Here is a 20631-nt window from a genome sequence, read left to right as displayed (position 1 = left end):
ATTGCTGCATAACTAATTCACCCTCCCCCCTCTCAGTTATATTGGTAAACTATTATTTCTAACAAGATATATTTCTTCTTTCTACTATACCATTCTGTTGTGGTGTACTACATACAAATACTTGTCTTGTGATTCCTCTTTCAATGTAGAAGTTTTTGAATTCATGGGAAATCAATTCACCACCTCTATTTGATCTTAGGCATTCCAACTTCTTTCTAGTTTCTTTTTCTACTCTTGCTAGATACCACTTGAATTTTTGAAAGGCTTCTATTTTTTTTTTTAGGTACATTACTATCATCATTCTAGAGTAGTCATCCACAAAGAGAATGAAAAAAAATTCTCCACTATAACTCTCTATTCCAATAGGTCCACATTAGTCTATATGAACAATTTCCAAGACTTCTTCTAATTGATAAACTTTTCTTTTGAAGCTAGTCTTTCCCATCTTACCAATTTGATAATTCTTGCATAGACCCATGTTAGGCTTCTTTAAAATAGGAATACGTCTTACTCTCTTATGTTTGTGTATCTTAACTAGATTATCAAAATTTACATGACATAGCCTTTTGTGCCATAACCAACTTTCCTCTACTTGAGCAATAAAACATGAACAATCACTGAGATCAAGATAAAATAGATTATATTTTGTCTGCTTGCTAGAACCAACCAAATTTTCTTTCCCATCCAATAATTTGGCCTATCCATTTACAAGTTCTACCTTGAATCCAATGTTATTTTGTTGTGCCACACTTAATAGATTATGTTTTAATCCTTCAACCCAATATGCATTGTCACACACAAGTTTTAGTCAACAAGATACATCCTTTTCCTTTTATGTTACAAGCTTCATTGTTCCCAAATCTTACACTATCTCAATCATAATATTCCATATACTAAAATTTTGTTTTTTCACTAGTCATATGATGTGAACAGCCACAATCAATAATCCATATATTATTTTTTGGTAACATGACAGATAAGTGCCATCTTATCTCCTTCATTATCAAATTCATCTTTTACAAGAATATAGACCATTTAATCTTTATTGTTATCAGAATCTTTAGCTATGAAACAATATTTCTTACCTTTATCCTTGAAGTTCTTTTATATCTTGGAGTCCTTCTTGCCTTTATGCTTATTGGTTTTCTTCTCATCCTTCATTTCCTTGTTTGGCACCTAGCAGCAATGTGACCAATTTCTTCACAAGAAAAGTAGATCAGAGGAACTTTACCTTTATACTTTCCTCTTCCTTTGGAATACTTCCTTGCAAGTAGGGCTTCAACAACTTCAAGATCATTGTCTAAAATTTCTTTTGATGATCCATCTTCTTCACTTCCTGATTGATCAGATTTTGACTTTTTACCCTTTCTTTGAGTGAGAGTTTAGCTTTAAATGTAGATTCAATATTCTTTGGAGTAGGAACATAGTTATCATAATTTTCTAACACAAAATTTGTTAATCTTCCAACTAGAGCATCCAACCCTATCTTATTTGTTGGATCATATCTCATTTCTTGAATAGAAGATACTCTAATTACATAAATGGTAAGAAGAGTTCTAAGCACTTTACTTACAATGGTTTCCTCCTTGATATCTCCTCTAGATGTTTTCATTGCACGTACACTAGCCTTGATTCTTTCCACATATTTTTCTATGTTTTCATCTTCTCTCATTCTCATTTGATTAAATTGTCCTCTAAGGCTTTCTACTTTGGTTGTTCTTACATTGTCATCTTCTCCATGGATATCTTTCAGTTTGTTCCACATTGCAAAATTAGTTTTACAATATTTTACCTCATCAAATTCAGCATAACTAAGAGCAGGTACAATATCAATCATCATGATATTATGATTCTTCTTTTTAGCAATGTCTTCAACTGATAATGTTCCATTGGGAGTCTTATATTCAACATCAAGATACTTGCAACCTGAATCACTAATGGTAGCTAGATGCAATCTCATAAGTCCTTACCATGTTGCAAAATTGTCTCTATTCAACTTGGGAATCTTTCTTTTGTAAGACATCCTGATCTTTAGCTTAGGTCCTTGAAACCTTCTCTGCAAGCACCAAAAGCTCTAATACCAATTGTTGGAAATATAAGAGGAGTAACTGAGAGGGAAGGGGGTGAATTAGTTACTACAAAAATAAATCCTAGATCCCTTTTGATATCAGTACAAAATCTAAAAAAATAATTGAATACTACTGAAGCTCGATAAACACACAAAATGTTGTAACTTAGTAGTAAGTGGATTAGCTTGGTAAAAGATTAACATATAAACCATTAGATGTTATCTATGATTACCATTACTTTAACTTAGTTTTAAAAACATAAAGAAAATAGTATGAACATTTTTGACACTAGGATTTCACATGGAAACCCAATTTGGGAAAAACCACCAATAGCTACTAGTTACTAATTTTCACTTTTTTTAAGTGAGTCCTATTAGAAGCCAACCCTATTAAAGGTTACAAAAAACATTTTTGGGTGTGACCCTATTAAAGGATTTAATCACCCTATTAGGAGTGGCTTGGTTAGACATATTGAGAACAATTCAATGGAATTGCCACCTTGTTAGAGGATTTACAAATAACTGCTAAGCCAACTTTGTTAAGAGATTTAGATCACTACTACAATGGTTAGAGAGTGACAATGAGATGAAGTGATTTGAATGCAACTAATTTGGTAATTTTAGATCTCTATTTTGGGTTGTACTTGATCCTTCCTAATCATCTATGGCTTTGTTACACTACAAGGATATTCTTCTTATCCTTCAAATTCACTTCCTCTGGTTATTAATAGATCTTAAATCACATCACCATAATTTGCAAATTCTCTTGCACATTCACACTTGCACACTTTGAAATCACAACTTGACCTTATACTTATACCTTGCACTTTGTCTAGTCAGCTCAAATAAAACTTACAATAATCAATATTCATCACCTTTGTCGGCTGGAATCAATAGATAGATCAATTAAACTCAATACAACAAAATAAGAAAATCCTTTGTTAGCTGACCCTGCTCAGTAGAAACTAAATCTAAAGTGATTTTCTTTTTTAACCAATAGATTCTTGGTTAACACTATAAACTTATGAAAAATACTTTGGAAATTGAGTGAGCTCAGTTAACACTAGTTCCATCCAACTTTTCCTTCAATACCCAAGTGACCTCAGTTAACACTCGCTTTCGGCAACTTTTCCTTCAACACCCGATTGAACTTGGTAGACATTGTCTTCTAAACTAGGTAAACATAGGAATGCTTGGTAGATGTTGAGAACTATCTTTGGTACCTGAGTGAGCTTGGCATATACTAATTGATAATGATTATGACATTTGTGTAACATCAAAGACAATTCATAATTAACCAATTGTATCCAACAATCTCCCTCTTTGGATGCAAAGGAGTTCCAATCGATGGGTTATCGATGATACCACCACATGTTTTGATGATGCAAGATGTAAGATGTTGTTACACTTGTAAGGTTGGAAGTATTAGAGACATTGAAATTAGAGAATTGTATGAAAAACTATGTGTTGATGGAATGTTGAAGGAGGAAAATAATATTGTTGAGAGAAAAGGGTTAACCCATGCCCTAGATTTTCCAAATGTATTCAAAATAGAATAGATTAAGATAGTGTTGAATAGAATACATGATCACTTAGTATGGTTGGAAAATAGCTCTAACAAGATCACTAAAAGGATCATTCAATTAGTAACAAGGTGCCCTTCACTAGATAGACCCAAGACCATGTGAAGTGATGTGAAGGAAGTAATTGAGAAGAATACATGGGCTATATGGAACAAAAGAGGGATGAGAATTGATACTTCAAATCCCTTAATTACATTTGCAGTAAGAATAATTGCTAACAAGTTCTTTCAATCTAGAAGATTGAACAATGTGTCTTGTATGGCTATGGATTTGGGCTACAAGATAGTGAAGGAGGATCACTCTTATGACCTTACCAAGTTACAACTCTAGCAGTTATTAGAAAACTCCCATAAGAAAGACAAAGAGTGCACAATGCAAATTTGGTTTATTACTAGTTTGTATATTCTTTTATGTGTAGAACACATTTACTTCATTTGAAAAAGTTGCTTGGAAGACCAATAGGTCTATTGCCATTCAAATTGGAGAATTCATAGAGCAACTTGGAGACAATTTTGAGTCAGTCATGACAAGCTATTTTGAAGAATTTAAGAAGTCTATGAAACAAAGACTAAGGATACCAATGTCACTAGTAGAGAAATATTATGATGATGTTTTTTTTCTAGTTGATGTTAATCATACTTATGTACAAGTAGTTGTTCTTAGGGTCAGATGGCTTAGGACATTGTCCTATGAAATCAATGTGGATGAGACATCAACAACCATCACAACACTATTAGCAGAGGAAGTGGACAAGAGTGAAATCTCATTTGGCAATTATGAGGAAGACAAATCCAAAATCACAATAGATTTGAAGACATCTTCTATAGTGAGAAAGAAGAACAAAAATGTGAAGAAGCTTAAAGAAATATTTGGTGAAGGGGGAGAAAAGGAAGAAGAAGAAGATGAGAAACCAGATCAAGCCCCACTTGCACTAACACAAGGTCAAGGAGAGGATCAACCAGAAGAGGAACTGGAACATGATGAAGGGGATGTGGGAGAGGCAGCCAATGAAGCACCCAAACCTACTAAAAAGAAGAAAATAAAAGCCAAGTAGCCAGTGGAAAAGAAACCAAAGAAGGTTGTGAAGCCAAAACAACAAAAGTAGGCAATACCTATCACCAGGGTTAGTATAATGGCTACTACAAAGAAAACATAGGAAGCTGACAAACCCAAAGGAAAAAGAACAACTGCTACTACAGAGCAGAGTCAACAAGACTAACCAAAGAGGAGGAAGTATATAGCTCTAAATGATTCGGATGAGAAGAAGACTAAATTAGATGACAATAGTCAATTCTAAGTGGTAATTTGTGGTCCCTCTTCTGATTTAGACAACTTGTGTGATAGCATTAAGAATAATGCAGACTTGTTAGGGTTCACATTTGTTGAGTTTGACAAACTAGGAAAGATAGAAATGAATAAGGTTGAGGAATCTATATACAAGTTGATAGCCATATTTAAGACCACTCCTATTGACCTTGCCACTCTTTACCCAAAATTCTATACAATAGAGTTGAGAACAAGTGGCAATATAATTTAACTATTGAAAGGAATATAAGGGAAACTACTCTAGCCAAAGTAATGCCAAAATTGGCTAACAAATACATGGGGAAATTTTCTCCCAAATATAGAGCTTTTAAAATTTTACAAAATAACATTGAGGAGGTTGTCAAATAGAGCACCCAAATCTGGAAATCTATCTATGTGTTGCAGACATAAAAGGCAATTAAGCAAGCACTTGAGGGGGATATGTGAGGACAAAGATGACCAAGAGGTAGTGGAGAGTACAAAGGATGGATTTGTCAAAGTTGGACATGAGGGAGGCATAGAAAAGGAAATAGATGCAGAGGCTATAGCTGAAGAAGAGCAGCAACAAAGATCAGAATGTACCTGAGGTACATATGTTGAGTGCTAGTCCCCCTCATGTGAACCTACCAAGTCAATAAGATACTATCAAGATAAAGGATTTTTTTGATAACATAATGCAGACCATCAATCCTTTGACAAAGGATGATTTGAAGAGGATTCTATAGGATTCAAATTTAGCTGCTAAACTATGCACTAATCTTGTATTAATCATTATAGATGAAATTGACAAGGTATCAGTAGGGGAGAAATAGAACACTAACACATCTAGTGTGCCCCTTTCATCTACAAAGACAAGAGGTCTAGAAGCACAATAGGGTGTCACCTCTAACACTCATATTTCAATGCCCATTGTTGTATACCAAAAAAAGGACATAGTGACATCAAATATTAGCACTTTTATACCAAATGCTTCAATGCAAGCACTTTTAACAATTGAGAAGGATGGAACACAAGTCCATACAGGTTAGGAAGGAAGTCTTGCACCTAATTCATAGATTCAAGGAGAAGAAGAAAAAATAGAGAAGGGGAAGGATAGAACTAAAGAGTTAATTTTGATTATGAAACCAAAGGAACAAATAGCAATTCAGACATTGGTTACCCTACTAAGCTTTGTATCTCCTATTCCTAGTCAAACTCTTCAAAGGTCAATTTTAGATGCTACACCATTACAGTCATCAAGACCTAGTCCTGATACATCTAAGGTTGGAGCAGGCATATCATATGGAGATGTAAAATTAGATGAGGTGATTGAACTTCTAAAGTTTGATCAAGCAACAATCACCATAGAATAGATGAGAATATTGCAAGAAGCTCTAGTAAGGAAGAAGAATCAAGAGTTACTCACAAGGGAGTACAAGCAAAGACAAGTGCTATATAACATCAAAGACATATTTCTTGATGCATTTAGCATCCTAGAACCTAATGTAGATAAACCTATTGTTAAACAAATAGTGAATTTAGTGGATAAAATTAGTAATGTAGACCTAGACACAAACACCAAACTTTTAGAATGGTTTGAGAAGATATTTCTAAAAAAGGTTGATGAGAATATTTCTAGTGCCATTGCAATGAAATAGGTTGACTTTGCAACCAAGATGGAAGATGTGAAAATATGTTAGAGAATATATTTTCTCTATACACAAAGCTTTGTGATGTGAATTTGTTCATGCAAGAAGCACAAAGGGCTTTTGACCAGATACAAGGAGACTTAAAGACAACTGGTAATATTCTTAAGTTTTCTCCTAGTCATAGTCAGACTCATTTTCAAAGATTATTATCTACTCAAGGTCAGCTAGCTACATTACATGCACAAGATGCAAATGCTAGGGCTACCTTGATAAATATTCAAGCCATGTTGACCCAACACATGGAGGTGTTGAGTAACGATCTAGCCTTTGTAGAAACATTGATGAAGAGAGATGCTCATCTTTCTAATCATGAAGGCTTAGTGAACCTTGTTGTTGAGCTAGATGTACAAATTCAATCTCTAGAGGTAGTGTGCAACAATTGGGATGCAACATTTCAAATTATAATGGAGGTCCATGAAACATTTTTGGACAAACACACTATTCATGTACTACCCATGACATAAGTGCCAGAAAAAGAGAGAATTAAGAAAAATGGGGATAGTGAAGATCAAGGAGATATTGAAGAAAAGAAGAAACTACACAAAGGAGGAGTACAGTTATAAAATAGAGTAAGTTGGTAGTTGAAGAAAATATACTCAGTAGGAGTATCAAATTCAAATACAACATAGAAAAATCAACTCATAGCGAGTCATGAAGTTTTGAGGTAAGACTAATAAGTCATCACTTTTACAAAATTTTGTATGTGAGCTGAGTAAAGATTATAGATTATCTAAGTTATGCTCAAGTTAAGGATATATATGCATGACAAAGTGTGTTTTCCACTCATGTCAAAGGGGGAGATTGTTAATCTCATATTGGTTTTGACATATGAGTGAGTACATAGCTATTCATATTCATAAAGTGCATGCCAAGAAAGTAGTGTATGTTAAGCATAAGTTGTCAGATAATACAAGCTAAGTAGAATCTCCAGTATGTGTTGAGCACTAGTATGCACCAAGTAGATAGTTAGTGTTGAGTTACTCCAGTGATGAGAAAGTTAGTATATGTCAAGTGATTCAGATGCCGAGTGAATAGTGGATGCCATGTCATTCAGAAGATGAGTTATAATATTGAAGAAATAGTGGATGTCGAGTATCAAAGACACAAACACCTATGTAAACCATTTTTGGGCTAACTTAAGGATTATTTTGTGATTCTAGATGATAAGAACAAATCTATATTGAAAATCCCTATGCAATACATGCAACCAATCAGATTGAGGGATTTTATAAGTGGAAAAATGGATGAATCACAATCGTTGATTATTACCTAACTCTAAGTCACCTAGGTATTCTTAAGGAACACAAACACTAAAGAGTTGAATGAGTGAAGAGAGAAGTTTGCATGCATAGACAGAGCATTCATGGTGACTAAGGAGTTGTGAATTGAGATATGAGTTGTAAAATTAATTAGAGAGAGTAGTGGAAAGTAGAGAGGATAGAAGTGATACAACTAATCAAAGAGGATCAAGTATACACCAATAAAGAGAATATTTGATATCTAGCTGAGAGGTTTTAACTGAAGGATCATGACTAAGACATTCTATTAGGTGAATTAGTAAAATCTCTTAATAGAGTAGCCTTAACAGGTTTCAAGTTCTAGTAGACTTATGTATACATCTTTTAACTGAGTGCTTACTTCATTATAAGTTGAAGTCCTCTAACTAGGCACACTTCTAATAGGGTGTTGAAATCCTTTAATAGGGTAAGATCTAACAATCTTTGTAGGTCTTTAATAGGGCAGACCTTTCATAGGGTAGATCATAGTTTATGATCAAACATTGCAACCTTCATTAGATACACTTTACAATTGCAGTAGTGAAGATTTATGGGTGTCATCCCTACCCTAGTTTTACCTTCTCATTGGAGGGTTTCTAGGTAGCCAAATATCTTGTGTCATATATGTGTTGAATGTTTATGTTTTCATGCTATGGATGAACATGTTTAGTTTGGTAGTTTAGTTTACATGCAAATTGTGAGATGGATGTGTGGTGAATGTTTTAATGGTTGAAGTTTTAAAGGACTGATTCACCCCCCCCCCCCCCCCCCCCCAACCCACTCTCAAAGTTTACTTTCCCTATTGTATATCCAATATTTTGTTGTCTTCAATAATTAATTTTGGAATGTACTTCCCATGATTCTTTGAACTAAAAGGTGAGAGCTTTCTACATCATTATAAATGTATGTGAAAAAGTTAACAAAGGTATCTATTATCTATTTGGGTTCTTCTAACATGTCACATATGTTATTTTTACTTTTTTATATTATGTTTATATTTCTATTATTTAAGGTCCTGTTGTGGAAATATTTTGTGTTGTGATATCCTTCTAATAGCCAATTCTGTTGGGATTTCTATTTCTAGAATATCTCCTTTTTCTAGTATGTTTTCTAGTTTTTCTAAAAGCTCTTTCTCTTTGTTATAGATTCCATTATCCATACCTTGTTTAATTACTAGATCATTCAGGTTTTTAGTTCTTCTTCAATGTCAATTTTTCCTATATATATATATATATATATATATATATATTCTTAAAGTAGTTATTTTTCCATCTTAATTTTTTTTCTTTTAAGTCTTTTAGTTTGGAAACAAAACAAAACATCTTAGATCCCTCATAGTTGCCTTTGTCCACCATTTTCTGATATTTCGTATAAATATGTCATCCAAGAATGACATTTTCTCAAACTTGAACAGATTTGTTTAAGGTTTTCTTGGCTCTATTAATTATAATCTTACTAGGAAGTGGTCTAAGTTGACATGTGGTATAATTAAGGAAAGAATGACATATTTAAAGCTACTTAGACCTCCCTTAAAGATAAATTTATCTATTCTCTTTTTTATACAAAAAAATATTCTATTGTTCCATGTGTATAATCAATTGATGAGAGGTATATCTAATAGACTTTTTTTTTAGAGCCATTCTTTAAAATCTATCATTGTGTGGGATATTATATGTATTCCTCCAAATTCTTCTTCAAAGCTTAGTATGGCACTGAATTACCCTCCTATGCATATTTTGGTTGATTTTTTATTTTCCATAAATATAGGGATTTCATTCCATACTTATTTCTTGTCCTCTTTGGGTATTGGTCCATTCACATTAATAATATTGAATTTTATATTTTTTCTGAAGCTTTTGATTTTTCCCTCCATCTATTTTGTTGTTGTTATCATTTGACTACAATCTATTTTCCTAGGGTCCCAAATTATTTTGATACCTCCTAAAGTGCCTACTGATTCAATCATATGTGATTTCCATCTTATTATTTTATTGAACATTTCATCTTTTATTTAGTTTCATTTCTTGTATTAAGATTAGTTCTGAATTGAAAAGGGCTAAGTTGTGCTTGAACAAGCACTTCTTGTTAGGGGCATTCAAGCCCCTATAATTTAATGTAGTTAACTTCATTGTGATTTGGGAAGGAACTTCTCCTTCCCTACATTCAAGATATCCTTAATTTTTCTTTGGTTGTCATCTTTACCAATTTTAGCTCTTAGCTTGCTAGAGACTTATTGCCTCTCTTTTTATTTTGTTTTTTTGCATCTAGGTAAAACTAACCCTTCATGAGTTTCAGCTATCCCTAATTTGTCCATATGCTCATTTTTATCCTTAATGCTACATGAAATTGACTCATCTATTTTGTCTTCCTTTTCTTCTCTGAGATTTTTTATCAGCTTATTACATAAGTCTTTTTTTTTAATTCTATACCATTGTTTTGATTTCTTTGTTCCATGTTGCTAGCTAACTCTTTTTTTTTCTTGATAAAGTTTATTGTCTCTATATATTCAAATTCTTTAGAGTATTGACTAATATTTTTTTATTTTTGATTCCTTTCTGTCTCTCTCTTTGTATTCCTCTAATTTTCCTTGGATTTCCTTATTTAGTTTATCTATAAAGGTCTCCACTTCTCTTGGCATGAGTTCTTCACTATGACATAATGTGTTGTCATCCTCATTTCTTGTTGTTGTAGGCATTGGCTCAAAAGTATCCTTTCCATTGTTAGGAGTTTGCTACAATTTATGCTTGTTACTTTTGTTTTTGTTTCTAATAGTTATGTTCTTCCATTGGATTGATGTTTTAGGAGGTATTTTACTTTTTCTTTTTTATAACAACTATTCAATTCTATATTGTCATTAATGTTACACAAATTGTATACTCTAACCAATCACTTCTAGTCATAACTGAGTTCACAAGACTCCAGTATATGGTGAGAAAAAGATCAAAAGAATCCAAGAGATCAAGTGAAGACCAAGCTAGGTCAGTTACTAAAAATATTCTTGAGCAGACCAAGTTAGGTTGGTTACCAAAGGAGTTTAGTGTAAGCTGAGTCAGGTCGATTACCAAGAAACTTAGTGGTAACCAAGTGACCCAGTCTTCAGTGTTAGTCGACCTTCAACAAATTAGTTTTTTTTATTAATTGGTTTATGCTAGCCAACTTAGTGGATGTTATTTTTTTTATTTGAAATGGTTTTCAATCTGACTTGACATTGGATTTCATATATATGAAAGGTCAAGATGTGGATTGATATAAGAGAAAGTATGGAAGAAGAATATATGTGAATAGAGAAGGATATTTGATAAAGGGAAAAACATCCAAGGAGCTACAAAGAATATTTTGATTAGGGAGGATCCAAAGGATAAACCAAAATAGTGATCTAAATCTACAATCTAGTTGCTTCATAAATCAAGTCAATCATTATTACTCTCTAACAATTGTAGCAATGAAGAAATCTCTTAACAGAGTTGACTTAATAGTCATTTTTAAAATCCTCTAACTAGGTGAAATTTCTAGATTGAAGTTTCTTGAAGACCTCTAACAAGGCCAATCGTAATAGGGTGATTCAAATCCTATAATAGGTTCACACCTAACAGTGCATTTTGTAACCTTTAATAGGGTTGGCTCCTAATAGGGCTTACTTCATAAGAGTGAAAATTTGTAACTATTTGCATTGGTAATTTTTCAAATTGGGTTTCCACATTAAATCTCAATATCTCTTATGTTCATGTTGTTTTCTTATTGCTTTATCTTTCTACAACTAAGTCACTAAAGGTTAATGCAATTAATTTATCAGATTGCTTTGTTAACCAATTTATAGTCAACACCTAGTTCTAATAGAATTGTGAGTTAAAAGGAAGTTTGTATTGACATCTAAGGGATTTGGAATTATTTTAGTGGTAATTGATTCACCCCTCCCCTCCTGGTTACTCCTCTTATATTTATAAAAATTGGTATTAGATTTTTTGGTGCTTTCATAAAATATTTCAAGGACCTAAACTAAATGATCAAGATGTTATATACAAGAGAGATTCCTAAGTTGAACGGAGACAACTTCAAAGCATGGAAATAACTCATGAAGCTACATTTGGCAACTGTTGGAGAAAGAGGCCTAAAATTCCTAAAAATATAGTATGTGGCACCTCCTAGTCCTTTGACTATGAATCAAATGGTAGAAAACAAGAATCACAACACAATGATGATTGACATCATTTTTGCTCTCAATTATGTTGAATTTGATGAAGTCAAAGATTGTCCTACTACTCATGAAATGTGGAACAAGCTTTAAAAGATCTATGGAGGATATGACAATGTGAGGAGAGCCAAAGTAAAAAGTTTAAGAGGTTAATTTGATGAGACAAAGATGAGAGAAGATGAGAACGTTACAAATACAATGAGAGAATGAATACAAGTGTAATTGCAATCAGAGATTTAGATGAAAAAATAGAAGATACAACTGTGGTTATAAAGGTATTAAAAATTGTTCCTCCTATTTATGCAATTAGAGTTTTAGCTATTCAAGAGATGAGATGTGATCCAAAAATGACATAACTTTGGATGCACTAGTGGGAAGGTTGATAGCTTTTGAGTTAGATAACTTTGAAAGCTATGTTCCTAGATCTTGTAGCATAGAATCAGCATTCAAAGCCAAACTAACTCTTGGTAGAAAGGAAGGAAACTCAAAAGGAAAACAATTTGAAAGTGAAGAGGGAGAATAATTTGATGATGATATTGAAGCCATTGAAGCCCTACTTGAAAGAAGGTTACCATAATGCAAATGTAAATATAGAGGCAAAATTCCATTGATTTTTTTGCATGTGAAGAAGTTGGTCACCTTGTTGCAAGATGTCCAAACAAGGAAAGAAAAGATGACCAAAAATCAAGAAAGTTCAAAGGAAAGAAAGATTTCAAGAGCTACAAGGACTACAAAGAAAAAGGTTAGAAATATTTTAATATTTCTAAATATTTTGACAGTGATGATGAAGATGAAATGGTGTATATAGCTATTAAAGATGAAACAGATGATAAGGAAAATGAAACTATTTCACTTATTTATCATGCTAGTAAGAATGACACTTAGATGATAGATATTGGGTGCTCTCATCTCATGACTGGTGATAAAATTAAGTTTTAATACTTGAAGCATTATGATGGTAGAAATGTCAAATTCAAAAACAATGAACTATGTTATGTGAAGGGGAAAGGTCGCATTGCATTAATTGATGGAATCAAATGTGATAATGCTTATTGGGTTAAAGGACTAAGACACAATCTTCTAAGTGTGGTACAACTAAACAACATTAGATTCAAGGTAGAATTGATGAATGGGAATGCTAGACTTCTACAGGGTAAAGAAAATCTAGCTAGAACTAGTAATCAGACTAAAGGTAATCTATTTTATCTTGATCTTACTAAAGGTTCATGATTTTTAGCACAAGTAGAGGAAAGTTGGTTATGGCATAAAATGACGTATCATGTAAACTTTGATAATCTAGTTACTATAAGCAAGAAAAGAAGAGTAAGAAGTATTCCAAATATGAACAAATCTAAAATGGCCATATGCAAACAATGTCAGATTGGAAAGATGGGTAAAACTAGCTTCAAAAGCAAGAATTTCAATACTAAAGAAATCTTAGAACTAGTTCATATAGATCTTTTTGGACCCATAGGTACTAAAAACTATAGTAGAGACAAATATTTCATTTTGTTTGTAGATGATTATTCTAGAATGATGATAGTAATGTACTTGAAGGATAAATCTAAAGCTTTCCAAAAATTCAAGTGGTATTTGGCTAGAGTTGACAAAGAAATAGGTAAGAAGCTAAAATGCCTAAGATTAGATAGAGGAGGAGAATCTTATCATGATTTTTTATGGTACTACAATGGGGGAGTACTCTAAGAATTGGAGATTATTGACATGTTGTATTCATGATTGTATTTTTAATCGATGTCAACATAGCAATAAGTTTGCGAAGATTGGCAGAGTAGCATATAGAGATCATAGTTGCACGGACAAGGTTTTTCTTATCTAGTGATGCACAGTGAAGAACATGTTCTATATTATGTTCTGATAATGAGGTCTAGTGTGTATAAAGTAAGTTGAAGATGTATGAAAGATATGTCTAATTTACAAAGAGCATTACAGAAATAAATTACCTAAGAAGTGGTTTCTGGTGATTGCATTATATCTTCTAACAAAGATATAATCAAGTGATGTGTAGCCAGTCAATGATCAAGGATAGTATTATGGTGACATCAGCAAGTATACAAGACCTAGTATTGCATGTGTGAGAAGTTGCATAGACTATGAGCTAATAATGCTATTGTAATTGCAAATTAATTCATTATCTCATTATAATTAATTGGGAAAGCCTCGAGGCCAACTCAAGGAATTATTTTAAAATGTGTTTTCCTTGTTCGTAATGTGTGTATCAAGAGTTGAACAAGTATTATTATGAAAAGAAGTAGAGTGTTTGAAGAATGTGAGTAAGTGAGCCAAGGGATTATTGGATACAAGATTTGTGATATGGTTACAAGATCAGAAGGAGAAGAGGTTTGGTTGATAGGAAAGAGGAAGAGGAAGGAAGTACAATTAATTTATATTATTTTTCAAGAAATAATATGGAGATCATTTGGACGGTGGATTCATTGATCTTACCCTCGGAGCTATTTGGATAGTGGGTCCATCTACCTTCTACAACTCCTAACTGGGTTGGCACAACTCCTAATAAGGTTGGAATCTCATAATAGGGATCCAAAGTCTCCTAACAAGGACTAATATGTAGTAAATGTATTTTATAAACTCCTAACATTGTCCATCCTCTTACAAGGAATATTTATATTAGTACATTATGTTGTGGGTACCATCCCCACTAGGGTTTTCCCTCTAATCAAGGGTTTCCCTAGCTAAAATATCTAGTATTATTGTGCATGAGTATCTTGACATAGTTTCTAATTATATTTCTCACATGGTTAAGATATGTTAAGGTTGATAATTGTGATAATAATTGGATAACTTATTCACCCCACCCTACTGCTCCCCACCTCTTAGTTATATTGATGGATTATATATTCTAACAATTGGTACGAGAGCATCAGGTCCTTGAAGAGAAAGCTTAACCACTTTGGGAGAAATATGGTGAACCTTTTTAGAAAGGATAGTCCTAAATTTGATGGGGTCAACTATAAAAATTAGAAGGAGAAGATGGAAACTCGTCTTCTATATATGGGTCTAGGTTAGTGGCTTTTTAAAAAAAGGTAAACAATAAATTGTAGGTGAAGATAAATTTGAAGATTGTAGTGAAGTAGAGAGAGAACTATTCATGTTTAACATGAGTACTAGAGAAGCTTTACTACTAACTCTTCCAAAGAATGAAATCAGATAGGTAAAATCACTTTTGACATCTCATGACATTTGTAAGATGTTAGAATCTACTTTTGAGGGTGATAAGCACACAAAAAGAATAAGATTGTAGAGTAGGAGATTATGTTCATTTCATGATTCTAAAATGATGGAAGATGAATCTATAAGAATCTATATGGGTAGGATATCTAAGATTATTGCAGTTATCAAATCATCTGGTGGAACCAAGGAAGAAGATGAGGTTGTGTGGAAGATCTTGAAATTTTTGACACCACCATTCAAGAAAGTAGCATAGATGATAGAAATTTCGATACCTTGTACAGAGAATTCACTAGGCAAATATTTCTTGGATGATTGAATTAAAGCAGGTATGAGATCATTTAGAGAATTGACACGGATGGAGACATCTTTAAGTGCTTTAAATGTTTGCCCAAATTTTCTAGAAGTGCAAGAACTCATGGAGATTTTGCTAGAAATAGTAGAACTAGATCTGATGAAGATATGAGGATTGAAGAAGGTATAGACCTTCTTGTAAGAAGAGAACTAGATGATAAGAACAACTTTAAATGTTGGACTTGTAATGAGTTTTCTATTATGAATCTAAATGTCCTAAGAGAGAGAAAATGTATAAGGGGAAAATTTAAGCCTATGAGACCTAGAAATTGTTTGTATGCTAATGAAGAAGAGGAATCAAATGAAAGAGCTCAAAGTGAAAGTGATGATGAGCTAGGATTCATAGACATTAAAGAAGATGGTCTTGATAGATAAGTTAGAGAAGAAAAATCTCTAGTTTTCCAAGTAGAAAATAAATTTAATTGGATAATTGACACTGGATGTTCACATCATATGACTAGTGATATGAATAAGTTTGTCAAATTCAGGAATCATGATGGAGGTATTGTTAGAGTTGGTAAAAATGTAGCCTATAATATAACACATTTTGGATCTATTATGCTTGATGGTAAGACTAACATTGATGATGTTTATTTTTTTGATGGACTAAAGCATAATTTGTTGAGTGTTGGTGGATAAAGGTTATCAATTGTAGTTCACAAAAAAGATTTGCACTATCAAGGATAAAGATGGAAAGCTTATTGGAATAGGTACAAGATCCAAAGGTAATTTATTTTATTTGAATCCTACTTAAATGACATGTTTAGTTACAAAAGAGAATAACATTTGGCTATGGTATAGAAGGTTTTTTCATATAAACTTTGATTAGATTGTGAAGGTCAGTAGTACATTTATTGTTAGAGACTTACCTAAGATAACAAAGCTAACTAATGTTGTTTGAAAAGAATTTATTATGGCTGAATACAAGAAGTTATCACTTCCCAACAAGAATTTCAAAACCACAAAGAAGCTAAAGATTATTCACACAGATCTAAGTGGCCCTACCAAGATAGTAGGATTCTATGGAGAAAGATATTTTGTGATTTTTGTTGATGATTTCACTAGAATGATGTGGGTGGCATTTATTAAAGAGAAGTGTAAAGCGTTTGAGAAGTTTAAGATATTTAAGAATGGAGTTGAGAATGAATTATGTGTTAAGATAAAAATTTTGAGATCAAATAGAGGGGAAGAAATCACCTCTAGAGAGTTTAACATGTTTTTTAAAGAGAATGGAATTAAGAGATAGTTATCTACACCTAAGACTCCTTAACAGAATGAGATTTCTAAAAGAAGAAACAAATCAATATTAAAGCTAGCAAGAGAAATGATGTTTGAATAATGAATAATGACACATGTGAGCTAATTCCTAGACCCAAGGACAAGAAGGTCATTGGAACTAAATGGGTATTCAGTAACAAGATGAATAAGAAAGGTGAAATTGGAAGAAACAAAGCTAGACTTGTGTACAAAGGATATTCATAGCAAGAAATGATAGACTATGCGAAGACATATGCCCCTGTAAAGAGAGTGGAAGAAATAAGAATATTCTTGGCTTATGCAACAAATAAAAAACTCAGTGTGTATTAGATGGGTGTTAAATTAGACTTCTTAAATGGAGAACTTGAAGAAGAAGTCTACATTGATCACCTTGAAGGATTCCCTCTAATAGAAGAAAGGAAATGGTATGCAGACTAAAGAAAGTCCAGCCCTATATGGTCTAAAGAAAGCACCTAGAACTTGGTATGCAAGGTTGGATAAGCATTTGACAAAACTTGGATTTGCTAAAGGTATGATAGATAGTAACTTATATTTAAAAGAAATTGAGAATGGTTTACTAATAATAGTAATATATGTTGATGATATCATATTTGGAGGAAATGATGAAGCAAGTGATAAGTTTGCTAAAGAAATGAAGAATGAGTTTGAGATGAGTATGATAGGAGAAATGATGTTCTTTCTAGGACACAAGCTAAGTACTTGAAGGATTTATTGAAGAGATTTGGTTTGAAAATTTGTAATCCTATTGGTACACCTATGGTTACTAGTCACAAGTTATCTAGCAAAGATTAGAAACCTATAATTGAGTAGAAGAAGTATAGATCCATGATTGGAGGATTACAATATCTAACTCACACTAGACTAGATATAGAGAATGCAGTTGGGATTGTAGCTTGATTTCAAGTTGATCCTAAGATTATCATTATGTAGAAGTAAAAAGGATATTCAGATATTTGAAAGAAACATCTGACTATGAGATATGGTATGACAAATCAAGTGATTCCACTTTATGTGCTTATACTAATGCAAACTGGGCTAGTTTGAATTTTTGGCTCCTGAACTAACATCTTTCCAATAACACAATGATAAGAACAAATACATTTAGGGGTAGCCAATTCCCATGTTCAACATACCTATTCAAACATTAGGGCCAACTATAATTGTATACTCCTTCTTCTTTGGGCTCTACAAGACCTAGGTGGGTGAACCTTAGATTCATTCATATGGTACCAGTTTCCAAAACATATATCTAAATCTAGATAAAGCATATTGAAACCCTAATTATTCTATTCTTATGAAAATAATAATAGACATGAAATAGCTAATAATATGACTTATGAACCTGATAAACTAAGGGAAAATCCTTTCAGCTCTTGGTTATGCTGAAATCGACATATTAATCAAAGTTTTTTTCCCTTTTATGTTGAAGAGCTAAAAGGATTTTCCCTCACTTAGTTTATTAGATTCATAAGTCATGTTATTATCTATTTCATGTATATGATTATTTGCATAAGCATAAAAGAATCGGGGTTTCAATCTACTTTATCTAGATTTAGATATATGTTTTGGCAACTGGTACCATATGAATGAATCTGAGGTTCACCTGCCTAGGTCTTGTAGAGCCCAAAGAAGAAGGTAGTTGGCCCCAATGTCTAAATAGGTTTGTTGAACATGGGAATTAGCTACCCCTAGATGTATTTGTTCCCATCATTGGGTTACTAAAAATTTGTTAATTCAGAAGCCAACAAAATGGTGATTCTACTGGCGAAGTATTGAATCTATATAGGAGACAAACTTTGAGAATTTGAAAAGAGAATCAATACAACAAAAAAAGGGCATTAAAAAGTTTTCTATAGCAACAAGCTTGTGATTTTTTTCTATTTCCTTCCTAAGGATTCATGTCTCCCAATGGTTACCTTATTCAGGACAGTATTACTTTGAAATTTGAATGTAAATTGCATTGTTACTAGTGAATTCATCACCAATTAGTTCAACAAGATAATATTTTTAAAGTGTTTAGAGTTAGAATTAATCAAAAGTATTTTCTCTTTTCTAAGTGTTTGATAATTTGCAAGTTCCACAAGTTGAAATTCAAGTTCATATTTGCCAATTGATAAATTATGTTTTAACATCTTTTCCAAAATTGTAAGCGGTGACTCTCTAAAGATCTCTATACCAGTTGCAAATTGCTTTTATGTAAATTTTTTTCAAGGGTTTTAAGCTTGTTGGTCAGATCTAGAAGTTTTATAGGAAGATCTTGGCAAGAAAAGAGAAGTTATAAGTTCTTGATTGATAAGTTTAAGTGTTGTATGCATGTACTATTTTAACAAGTTGAATGTTAAAAATAAAGTCATAGTAGTGGTTTCTTTTTCCTCTTCAAGGAGGTGGCATGTAGTGCCTCTCCCATTTGACTTTTGTAAGTCGTCCTGATGGATGCACCCTTCTTGATCTTTTGTTGTGATGGATCATGATTGTGACCCTGAGTGGTCTACACCGTTGAGGTGTTTGGATTTATGTTTCTTTATCAGTTGTGTTGGTTATGCTTTTGACTAATTTTTGAGATTATGATGTGATTTTTGGTTCACTGAGGTTTGTGCCAGTGGTTACCAAGATCGATGTGGTATCATGAGGTTGTTCCGTGATTACCGTGAGATGTGTGCAGAGATTGCACTGTGTACCATTACCATGCTACACTAGACTAGGTTCATGTAGCAGTGTTTAGTCATGTTTATGACTGTGTTTGCTTATGTGTTTTAAATGCCTTTTTAATGCAGAGTAATCAATCATTATTAAATCCTTAAGTAATTAGAATGGATTGTTCTTGTTGGATTATTTGGTTATGTGTTGCGGACATTTACCTTATTATATTTTTGATCTGAGAGATATTTGTTCTTATGTGATAGTTTACATTTGAGATGACCCGAGGGTCAGATGTTATACTTTGATTTCAGTATCATAGATTTTAGACTACTATGTTGTTCAGTTAATCATATTGCATGATGATGCCATTTTGAGATGATAGTGTGTTTTATGGTGATATGTGGTTATCTAGTTATCTGGTATTTGGACATACCTCTAATTTCGCTATATGATGGATTTAATGCTATGGTTATTTACTTCATTCTTGCATTGCTATGCTTTATGTGAACGTGAGTGATGTAAATAGATTATTTTAATATAATTAAATAAATATTTAAATTAGGTTATTTAATGCATTTATTGCTTTGGCTATATTATTATATGAAATTGCACTTGATCGTGTTGTTTAGTGTGCAGGATTATATCCCTGGCAGTGGCACATAGAGTTAGTAATTTAGCCTTTCATATTTTACTAATGCCATCTTTATATGGTCGACGTATCTTTAATTATATGTTTAAATTAAACCTTTCGATGATTATTAAATCCGAACTCATTTGCATTATGTGATTAGACTAGTAAGCGTGTCTGTGCATTTAGGGGTTTGCATTGTGCGAAAGTTGTTAAGGTGATTTTTGTGTTTTTGGGCTTTTTAAATTTGATTTATTTTAATTTCTGGTAGCTTTGCCATAGATGAATTCCTATTTATAGGAATAGCCTGTTTTCATTTGGGTCAATTTGGGGTTTAACTAGATTGGCTGGTTAAATGCCCTAATCGATTATTCACCTGAAAAGTGAATAAGTATCCAAAAAGGAATTTAA

Source organism: Cupressus sempervirens, chromosome 11 (assembly GCF_028749045.1).
Source record: "Cupressus sempervirens isolate cs-2001-9-10 chromosome 11, ASM2874904v1, whole genome shotgun sequence".
NCBI lineage: Eukaryota > Viridiplantae > Streptophyta > Pinopsida > Cupressales > Cupressaceae > Cupressus > Cupressus sempervirens.
Note: the sequence above shows the minus strand (reverse complement) of the source record.